Source organism: Schistocerca piceifrons, chromosome X, assembly GCF_021461385.2.
Source record: "Schistocerca piceifrons isolate TAMUIC-IGC-003096 chromosome X, iqSchPice1.1, whole genome shotgun sequence".
NCBI classification, from domain to species: domain Eukaryota; kingdom Metazoa; phylum Arthropoda; class Insecta; order Orthoptera; family Acrididae; genus Schistocerca; species Schistocerca piceifrons.
This window is the reverse complement of record NC_060149.1, coordinates 123,373,585-123,385,210: the sequence shown is the minus strand read 5'-3', so window position 1 is coordinate 123,385,210 and position 11,626 is coordinate 123,373,585. Positions and strand designations below refer to the sequence as shown.

At 45.6% G+C, this 11,626-nt stretch overlaps 1 non-coding gene across 1 annotated transcript; it reads right to left on the bottom strand.

Annotated features, from left to right (window-relative positions):
- Positions 1-218: 218 nt before the first annotated feature.
- Trnat-ugu lies at positions 219-293 on the bottom strand. Its single transcript has one exon. It is a non-coding gene; the product is annotated as a tRNA-Thr (tRNA).
- Positions 294-11,626: the final 11,333 nt, after the last annotated feature.

Sequence of the window (11,626 nt, the reverse complement as noted above, 5' to 3'; positions counted from 1 at the left end):
CATCTCACGATGTTTTCCTTGCGCTTCTCTTTTTTGTCAAGAAGTGTCGCTTTTTCCGCATTCGTAGCTACTCAGCGTAGATGGCTATTATACGGAGGATGCGCGTACGATTCCTGATACTACTATGGATTTTTCCCTTGTGTGAAATGATAATTAAATCAAGACCCTAAGCTGTCGACAGACGTTGATATACATCAACGGGGACAGTTGAAAATGTGTGCCCCGACCGGGACTGGAACCCGGGATCTCCTGCTTACATGGCAGACGCTCTATCCATCTGAGCCACCGAGGGCACAGAGGATAGTGCGACTGCAGGTATTTATCCCTTGTACGCTCCCCGTGAGACCCACATTCCCAACTTAATGTCCACACACTACATTCGTAGTGCCCCTGTCCATTATAGTCATTACTCGCGGCAGACAATCTTACCGATTCCCGTAAGAGTTCGGGCAATGCGTGTGCATCCAGATCAGAAGAAGAAGGTCAAAGGCCGGTTTGCTTTAACTATATGAAGATGGTATCGGTTCTTTCGGACATGCTGGTTGCACTCACATTGCCCGAACTCTTACGGGAATCGGTAGATTGACAGCCACGAGTAATGAGTATAGCGGACAGGGGTATTATACATGTAGTGTGTGGACAGTAAGTTGGAAGTGTGGGTCTTACGGGAAGCGTGCAACGGATAAATCCCTGCAGTCGCACTATCCTCTGTGCCCTCGGTGGCTCAGATGGATAGAGGGTCTGCCATGTAAGCAGGAGATCCCAGGTTCGAGTCCCTGTCAGTGCACACATTTTCAACTTTCCCCCTTGATGTATATCAACGTCTGTCGACAGCTTAGGGTCTTGATATAATTATCATTTCATTCTAAGAGAGCTGCATGGTCACCGATGGTATCTGTTCTTTCGGACATGTCCGAAAGAACAGATATCATCCTCATATATTTTCCTTAGGGATGGGCTGACAGGGGTTGCGCTCAGCTCGTGATACCAATTGAGGAGCTACTTGATTGAAAAGCCGGAAGGCAGAGGACGACACGGAGTCCAGTCGACATCCCTTGGGCCTTCTGGGCCCGGATGATGAGCTCGTCTTTGTAATGAACTTTTTATATACAAGTACTACAATAATCTATGTTCCTTTTTGATCTACCAGTGAGGGAAATTCTCGGACTAGAACCTTACTTCTGTGAACATGGGACGCCTTTATATTTTGATCGATTCACACTGCTCCGTGCACAATCTCATCCAGACTAATGGGAGTATGTAATCTGATTTTGTGTGATGTTACTTGAGAATGTCCACGAAGGCGGAATTAATAGTCTCCAATAAAATGATGCGTTTGTTGAAAATATAAAAAAAACTATCTCGCACTCGAAAATGCATTTTCCAAGGGACATAATAATATCTGTTTATGACATCTGCTATCTAAAATCTTTGACCGTAGCAGTGAGTATTAACGTAGGCCTGAAAAGCTTATTTAATCTCGTCGGTGGAGAACGCATCGGTCTTTCACAGTCCAGCAATTCATCTGTTTAAGTACCTTTAGAAGTAGAGTGATAACCTCTTGCCGACTTGGCAAGTAGGCCACCGAGTTAGCTGATACCCGCAGCCATTCAGAGCGGAGCCCTCACAGAGCGCGATGGGTTTGTAGGTCGAGGTCGCTTCCCCAGAAGCTTGCCCAGGCAGCTGTATTGTCGCGTGCTGAAGGCTGTGGGAAGTGAAGGAAGAAAGCGCTTATCGTGCGCCCAACCTGTGCCAGGCCGCCGTTTCGGGGCGAAGCGCGCCATCGATCGCTGCCCGCGGACCGAAGCGCACTCGCTGGCCCCACATGCCTTTCGGTGGCGCGCAGGTCAAGGGTCGTTTAGAATACCGCTACACGCAACGCGCCAGACACGGGCCGGCCCGCCGCGACTGTGTGGCGGGCTCATCTCGCAGCCACTGCCGTCAGCGTCTCCCTATCAGAATTTCTGCAGCTACCATGTTAGTTCACCGTGGCCTCGGCTTGAAGTGACTTTTACCAATGAAACGCAATAAAGAACAGTACATGTAAACTATCTGATCAAATGTATACGGACACAATGTATCGTAGAATTAACCATCAAATTTATCGAGACGCGTAACCGTCAGTGTAAAAGAGGCGGTCAGTATTGTGCTGTCAGTAGAGAATCAGCAACAGCAGAATCTGTTAGACAGGAGAGCTCAGTGCTTAACATCGTGGATTAACCGCCCGAGTAAGAAATACATCAGGGACTTTTCCACCCTTCTAAAGCTGCCCAAGTCTATCGTTGGTGATGTGATTGTGAAGGCAAATGCAAAATAACAACCGCACTTAAACCAAGAGCGCAGGATTAGCAGAGCGGTCTGGGGCGCTGCAGAAATGAACTGTGCGGCTGGTCCCGGCGGAGGTTCGAGTCCTCCCTCAGGCATGTGTGTGTGTGTGTGTTTGTCCTTAGGATAATTTAGGTTAAGTAGTGTGTAAGCTTAGGGACTTAAGTCCCATAAGATTTCACACGCACACACGCAAACCAAGAGTAGGAAGACCTCACCTACTGTCGGACAGGAACCGTAGAGCACTGCAGAGGGCGGTTGTAAAAAAACCGCATGCTACCAGTAGAAGTTCCAAAGTGCTACCAGCACTCCAGATAGCACAATCACTGAGCGTGGGGAGTTAAAAATGGCTCTGAGCACTATGGGACTTAACATCTGAGGTCATCAGTCCCCTAGAACTTAGAACTACTTAAACCTAACTAACCTAAGGACATCACACACATCCATGCCCGAGATAGGATTCGAACCTGCGACCGTAGCTGTCACGTGGTTCCAGGCTGAAGCGCCTAGAACCGCTCGGCCACACCGGCCGGCGGGAGTTAAAAAGAACGGGATACAATGGTGGAGCAGCTCCTCATAAGTCATACATTTCCGTAGTCAGTGGTGAGCGACGTTTGAGGTTGTGTAAAGAGACAGTGGAGGACAAAAAACGACTGATTTGGAGACATGAATCACGCTATAACCTACGGCAGTCCGATGGAAATGTTTGGGTTTGGCGAACACAAGGTGAACGTTACTTCCCATCATGTGTGGTGTCAAAAGTGAAGGGCGGAGGACGTCGTATTGCGGTATGGCGTTGTTTCTTTGTGATTAGGATATGGTCTGCATCTACATACCTACTACACAAGCGCCGGCCGGGGTGGCCGAGCGGTTCTAGGCGCTACAGTCTGGAACCGCACGACCGCTACGGTCGCAGGTTCGAATCCTGCCTCGGGCATTGGTGTGTGTGATGTCCTTAGGTTAGGTACTTCTAAATTCTAGGGGACTGATCATCTCAGAAGTTAAGTCCCATAGTGCTCAGAGCCATTTGAACCATTTTGAACTACACAAGCCAATGTACAGTGTGTGGCGGAGGGTACCCTGCACCACCATTAGCTTAAGAAAACGCGAAATGTAGAATGAACGAAGCCATTTTACTCCGCTATCTGCTGCCGGTCGGAGTGGCCGAGCGGTTCTAGGCGCTACAGTCTGGAACCACACGACCGCTACGGTCGCAGGTTCGAATCCTGCCTCGGGCATGGGTGTGTGTGATGTCCTTAGGTTAGGTAGTTCTAAGTTCTAGGGGACTGATGACCTCAGCAGCTAAGTCCCATAGTGCTCAGCGCCATTGAACCAATCCGTTGTCTGCTGCTTACAGTGGAGGAACAGTTCAGAGACGAAGATCGTTTGTATCAGCATGACAGTCCAACCTCTCAACTGTGACGCAACGATTTTTGGGCAATATCATTCCTGAGGTGGGCTGGCCTGCGCACAGTCCCGACCTGAACCCAATGGAAGACCTTTGGGATGAGTCAGAACATCGATTTTGCTCCAGACTCAGGCGTCCACCATCAGTACCTTATCTGGTTCCGGCGCTTCAGGAAGAAAGGGCTACTGTTCATTCAGTCACCTTTTCGAAAGTCTCCCCAGCAGAGTTCAAGCCGTCATAAATGTGAAGGGTTAATAATAGGAGTCCGGATACTTTTGATCAGATGGTACATCTACAGATCTACATGTATACACGACATTCCAACATTATGAAATACCTCGAGAGACCTCGATTTATGCATACACAACCAGCACGGGTTCAAATGATACCGTTCTTCCGAAACAGAGCTGGCTCATTATTCCCACAAGGTAACGAGCGTCGGAATAAAATCAAAGTCACCATCACCTACGACCAACTTTGCGAAAGAAGCGGCAACACTTTCTGCGCAACTGGCCCATCATTTTCCACGACACTGCGCGGGCGTATACAGAACAAGCTGTGGCTGCTCTGTTCGGTCGATGGGACTGGGATGTGCTGTACCATCCACCATACTCCCCGGACTTAAGTCCTTGTGAATTTGATTTGATTCCGAAGATGAAGGAACCACTTCGTGGTATTCGCTTCAGAACTGTTCCAGAGATTCGGCAGGCAGTAGATAGCTCCATTCGCACCATCAACAGAACAGGCTCTGCTAACGGTGTACTACGCCTTCCACATCGCTGGCAACGGGTTCTACACAACGCTGGTGACTACTTTGAAGGAAAGCAACAGGTGTAAACATGTAACTCTTTTGTATCGGTTGCGAATGAATAGTTGCTACTATTTTCGTTCCAACCCTCGTATCTAGCAAATGCTTCATTATTTCATTTACCTCTGGGTGACAATAATAGCCGATCTCCTGTTTCCTCCCTTACCTGGACCGTGATACATCTATGAAAAGCAAGCTGAACCCCAGGTAAACACTACAATGAGGGTCCTAAGACTTTGGTAGTGTTCGGAGCAGAACGCATGTATATTATAGTATTCTGTCCAGTGTTCAAGTTCATGCGTCATAATAGTAACTTCAAAGACGTAAAACCTGACACATCTACTGAGGGATCCCAAACACCTGAACAGTTTCTTAAGAATAGGTCTCACGAACTTCCTACTCACCGTCTCCTTTATGGTTAAGTTGCGTGTTCCCAAAATCCTTCCACTAAACAAAGTCGAACATTCGCCATCCTTACTAGCAATCTGACGTGCTGATTCCGTTCCATATCGCTTTGCAACGTTGTGTCAAGCAACACACTACTAATGCTGTTTTCTAACGTTACAGAACAGTTTTCCTACTCGTCAGCATTCACTCACATTTTTCTACATTTACAGCTAGCTGACGCTCATCACTCCGATTAAAAATTTCGTCTAAGTCGTCTTCCATCCTCCAACAACCATTCAACGATGACACTTTTTATCACAACACAGTATCATCAAGGAAACAGCCGCAGATTGCTGCTCGCTCTGTCTGTCAGATAATTTGTGTATGTAGAGAATAATAATGATCCTATTACGCTTCCCTGGGGCACTCCTGACAATACCATTGTCTCTCATGAACACTCGCCGTGGAGCACAGCGCTGTACTGGTTTCTATTACTTAAGAAGTCTTCGATCTAATCACATAACGGGTAACCTATTGTGTAGCTTCCTTAACAGACTACACTTGCTGCCTCGTGATGACTGGGTGTTGTGTGATGTCCTTAGGATAGTTAGGTTTAAGTAGTTCTACGTTCTAGGGGACTCATGACCATAGATGTTAAGTCCCATAGTGCTCAGAGCCATTTTTAGACTACACTGTGGCACCGAGTCAAAATATTTTCGGAAATCTAGTTGTGTGGAATCTGCTTCGTCCATGGTTCGCAAAATATCATGTAAGGAAAGGGCACATGCGTAACCTGGTATACATTATTTACTTATGTACAACATGTTTTGTTTGGATCACTTATCTTTGATAATTCTGGTATTCAATGGAAAAAATACTATACAAACTCTTTGATCAAACTTTTACTCGCGGTAGTTAGTCCCATGGAGACAAGTGCGACGCCACTGCAAAATATACGGTTTCCGCTTCCGTTTCGGCATCGAACTCTAATCGACATTAAAAAAGGAAAATTCTGCTCAGGTTTCATGAGTTCCTTTCTCAACACTGCCCACATTTAATGTAAAGCAAAATTATGTTTTAGAATGCGTTTTAATTTCAACGCACCTACACCAATCTCGAACTTATCTGTACTTTGTGTACATTCCATGTCGTCACTGAGGCAGGAAGAAGAGGTATGTGATGCACGACTTCGAAAACGGGGGTGTAGAGGAAGGCAAACTACAGCCTGGAGTTCTTCAGCTGAAGCTGCAGGCGTGTCCCCTCTTGAAAGTTCAGGCACTTAAGAAGGAGTGGCGGAATGGCTGTGTGCTTCTCATTTGCATAGCCAAACCACTTGCGGCGCTCCGTGGCGGATCACAATGAAGGCTGCCCTTGGCTAATCTCCGTGATGCACCAGTGGCCCCGCGACCTTCCATTATTCGCAGCTAGTTGAAAGTTCTGAGCTAGTTCAAAGATAACTGATAGAAATTCTAGTAAGAAGCTACGTTGCATGTTACTCGCTTCTAAGCGCTAATGACCGACTAACAGCTTTGCAAAGTAACGGCTTTGCAAAGTAACGGCTTTCAACCGAACTGTTAGTCGTAATAATTTATTTACCATCTACGACAAAGATAAGATCGCTTAGTGATATTACTGTAGCGCTTTCTAAACAGCCTCCGCTGTTTTAGGGACCGAACTGAAATACTGCCAGGCTACGCTGCGCTGGAATGAACATCTATTTCACTAACAGATTACTGGCTTCTTTTACAGTTTTCGAATAAGGTTATACGTCGTTGGAACTGCTCCTTAATTATGATGAAACTAAGCTATTTACCCATCTGTTTTCACGAGAGATTGAAAGAGCAGGCATATTTAAGACACCAAAGTCACATACGCAGTTACAAATCGCATGCTTGTAATCCTTACTATATCTGGAGCTGTGGATGGTACAGGTGTGTTGCGAGGATGCTCAAAACAAAAAACGTTTCACTTTCTTTTCACAGTAATAAATTTAAAAAGAAAGTAGAATCTGTGAACGGAGAAAATACGTATTCCATTAAGAACTGACTTTATGATTAAAAAAGAATTAACACTGTAAAAAATTTACAAAAATTATTTTCGTTTGCAGTTGATGGTCAAAAGAGATGGCATTAATCATTAAATAAACGTTCAATTAACGAATCTGGCGTGTTTTATAGTACAAATGCAGTGTGTGGAAAGAGAAAACGAACAACGGTATACGACTTAATATTGCTATAAATAGTGTACAACTCCAACATTTTGCTTCAGATAAACTAACCACAGCGAAACTCAGCGTGATTTGATAGTAAATGCACTCTCATAACGCAAAGTAGTACCGGCAGATCATTTTCAAAATTGAAGTTTAAAGAAAACGAATACTGTAAGGAAACATACACATTTTCGGCGATTTAGAACACACCCTTAGAGACTCTGGCGCAACGAAAGGAAAATTAATAAAGAATGAAAAACTTCGGAAGCTCTATGAGATTGGATTATAACGTCGTATCCAGAGAAGTGAAAGTAACAAAGCTAGAAAAATGTAGCTAAATCCAAGAAGGTATTAACAATCGACCTTCAACTTAAAGAAATGTAGCATACTGCGCCTAAATAGACCCAAAAGTACTTGGGAAGTCTCCATAAAACTAATAGTAGGACGTAGAATCATTAGAGGAATCCTGATATAGTCTAGTTCGCACGTAAAGTAGCTTATAGCATCCTCGTTCTATCGATACTTGGTGTTTATCGTCTGACTGGGGCCCTTACCGGGCAGAAATGATAAAAGAATGAAGGAAGATGTTAAGAAGAGCAGCGCGTTTCGTCACATTAAGTTCGACAGCTTCACGAAGATGCTGATTCAACTTCAGTGACAGACGCCACAAGACAGGCATCTTGTATTATTGTGTGGTTTACTTCTAAAATTCAAAAGCGTATGCTATTAGATGAGTCAGCAGCGTATTTCCTCCTCCAACATCCCTTTCGAAAAGACAATGAATGTAAAATTAGAGAGATTCCAGCATATAAGAAGTTTATCAGAAGTCGTTGTTCCAATGCACTATTCGCAAGTGGAATACGAAAGAGGGAAGGTGTAGTGGAACAAGAAATAACCACCACCAGGCGCCATAAAGTGACTAGCAGTGTGTCGATACAGATGTGTATTTTAGTCATTACGAGTTTTACTTCCTTGCAAGATAGAAAAATTATTTTAGTAATGGAGTTAGGTAATAATTTCAAATACAAAGGCCTGAGGTGAGAGAAAAATATAAACTTAATTTTATTGGCTACATGTTAATAGCATCCATTTAATTTTCAGTAGGAAGATAATAACGCTCTATATCGAGCGCACCCTTCCTGTGAGATACCGGAACCTGAAATAAAATACTAGACGTTCCTCTTCTGGGGTTTATATTTTGATAATAATCCATCGTATATACACTCCTGGAAATGGAAAAAAGAACACATTGACACCGGTGTGTCAGACCCACCATACTGGCTCCGGACACTGCGAGAGGGCTGTACAAGCAATGATCACACGCACGGCACAGCGGACACACCAGGAACCGCGGTGTTGGCCGTCGAATGGCGCTAGCTGCGCAGCATTTGTGCACCGCCGCCGTCAGTGTCAGCCAGTTTGCCGTGGCATACGGAGCTCCATCGCAGTTTTTAACACTGGTAGCATGCCGCGACAGCGTGGACGTGAACCGTATGTGCAGTTGACGGACTTTGAGCGAGGGCGTATAGTGGGCATGCGGGAGGTCGGGTGGACGTACCGCCGAATTGGTCAACACGTGGGGCGTGAGGTCTCCACAGTACATCGATGTTGTCGCCAGTGGTCGGCGGAAGGTGCACGTGCCCGTCGACCTGGGACCGGACCGCAGCGACGCACGGATGCCCGACAAGACCGTAGGATCCTACGCAGTGCCGTAGGGGACCGCACCGCCACTTCCCAGCAAATTAGGGACACTGTTGCTCCTGGGGTATCGGCGAGGACCATTCGCAACCGTCTCCATGAAGCTGGGCTACGGTCCCGCACACCGTTAGGCCGTCTTCCACTCACGCCCCAACATCGTGCAGCCCGCCTCCAGTGGTGTCGCGACAGGCGTGAATGGAGGGACGAATGGAGACGTGTCGTCTTCAGCGATGAGAGTCGCTTCTGCCTTGGTGCCAATGATGGTCGTATGCGTGTTTGGCGCCGTGCAGGTGAGCGCCACAATCAGGACTGCATACGACCGAGGCACACAGGGCCAACACCCGGCATCATGGTGTGGGGAGCGATCTCCTACACTGGCTGTACACCACTGGTGATCGTCGAGGGGACACTGAATAGTGCACGGTACATCCAAACCGTCATCGAACCCATCGTTCTACCATTCCTAGACCGGCAAGGGAACTTGCTGTTCCAACAGGACAACGTGCTCTAGAAGGTGTAAGTCAACTACCCTGGCCAGCAAGATCTCCGGATCTGTCCCCCATTGAGCATGTTTGGGACTGGATGAAGCGTCGTCTCACGCGGTCTGCACGTCCAGCACGAACGCTGGTCCAACTGAGGCGCCAGGTGGAAATGGCATGGCAAGCCGTTCCACAGGACTACATCCAGCATCTCTACGATCGTCTCCATGGGAGAATAGCAGCCTGCATTGCTGCGAAAGGTGGATATACACTGTACTAGTGCCGACATTGTGCATGCTCTGTTGCCTGTGTCTATCTGCCTGTGGTCCTGTCAGTGTGATCATGTGATGTATCTGACCCCAGGAATGTGTCAATAAAGTTTCCCCTTCCTGGGACAATGAATTCACGGTGTTCTTATTTCAATTTCCGGGAGTGTATTTTTTGGCAGACAGTGGCATGACAAGGTCCGTTGACGTGTAATCAGAGTTATCGATATGGTACAACAGCGTTGGTAAAAGATTCCTTATCCAAGTTCATGTTAAATTTCTTAACGAAAGTCTCTGTAGTTTGAAATTTAATATTCAACTAATGAAAATATTCCGGACTATTACGCCGTGGGATTTCACTTCAAAACCCGACGTTTCGTCCCCATCTGCGGAGGACATTTTCAAGGGGGATCGTAGCTTTGTTGAATAGCCGATTCACACCCTGGTTCGCTACTGACTACAGCAAAATTCCGCTTCCGCGAGCTTCCGCGCAGTGGCGTGACGTCACATATTTTGAATACGCGAGCGCAACTGGCCTTTGTCGACTGTCGTCGTCCGCTGTTACTATCATCCCACGGTGGAAGACTGGTACACATCTTCTTCAGCACCGGAATCCAAGTTTCATTCAATTTCACTCCCTTCTCCTTCCTATTAAAATTCCTGGGGTGCTTCACAATCTCTATGGTCTCTCTGTATAGCCTTTCGTGGTATCCGTTTGTGGCTGCCAGTGTTTGAGTGCAGTCAAAATGAATGTGGTGGCCTCTTGGCCGTAAAACATGTTCCGCAACAGCTGATTTGTCAGTCACCCAACTTCTGCAACTGCCCTTGTGCTCTTCAAGTCGTTTTTTGACAGTTCTTTTTTTAGTAGCAACATACACGTCCCCACCGCTATACGGAATCCTATAAATTCCAGCTTTTTCCAGTGGTATGGAGCATCTTTGGCCGATTTTAGATAATCTTGTATCTTCCGTGTGGGTATGTAAATTACCCCAATGTTCCGTTTTTTCAAGATCTTTTTCTATGCGGTCAGTCACGTTCTTAATGAATCACAGAAAAACTTTCGATTTCACCGGCGCTTGAGCATCGTTATGATTTCTACGCGGTGGTCTTAACGCTCTTTTTATTTCAGCGAACGAATAAGCATTCTGGAGCAATGCATTTGTGAGATGTTTTAATTCTGCACCAGGCAGCTATGTTTCACAGATTTTTCCTGCTCTATCCGCTAACGTCTTTTATGACGTCTCGCTTTTGTTGTGGGTGATGGTTCGAATCCCGGTGTAGTTAACGGTCTGTGTGCATAAGTTTTCGGTAAATTGTGTGGCCCAAGCTACTATGTTTTTTCTTGAAAACAAGTACATCAAGAAAATTCAACCTTTCGTCTGCTTCCTCCTCCTACGTAAACTGAATCTTCGGATTGATCCCGTTCAGATGTTTGTGAAAATGTCCTCCGCAGATGGAGACGAAACGTCGGGATTTGATGTGAATTCCCTTAGACCACGGCATAATATCTCGGAATATTTTATTAATTGTGACAATGCCGGCCGTGAAAGTTTGCATTTTACATTTAATACACAGTTAAGTTTTGTTCGAGATAACCCCTCTGTCTTAACAAGGAACAAAATGGTAAGCGTGTTGCGTAGTGTAGGCCTAAGCTAATAAATTTTCGAGTAAAGAGAATGCAAGCCAAATTAACATATCTTCATTAGTGACATAAGGTAACTCATACAAAACACACACGTTTGTGCTAACTGTTATTCCGTGAATCGGACGACAGCCATTTTATTAGAAACTGAACTCGACACGGGGTCAATATTGTTCACGTAAATGTTCGACAGCGATAATCATACCTTCGACAGAGACAATGTCTTAAAGCTTTGTTTGTAACTACATATTTTCAATTCCAATGATAGGTATGATAGCTAAAATTAAAATTCATCGATTGAAGATAACATTTTTTTGAGGATTTCTTAATGAAAAAGGAGATATTTAGGAAAGTAATGAATGCCACACAGACTTACGTGAAAATGCATGAGGCAATACGGTCTC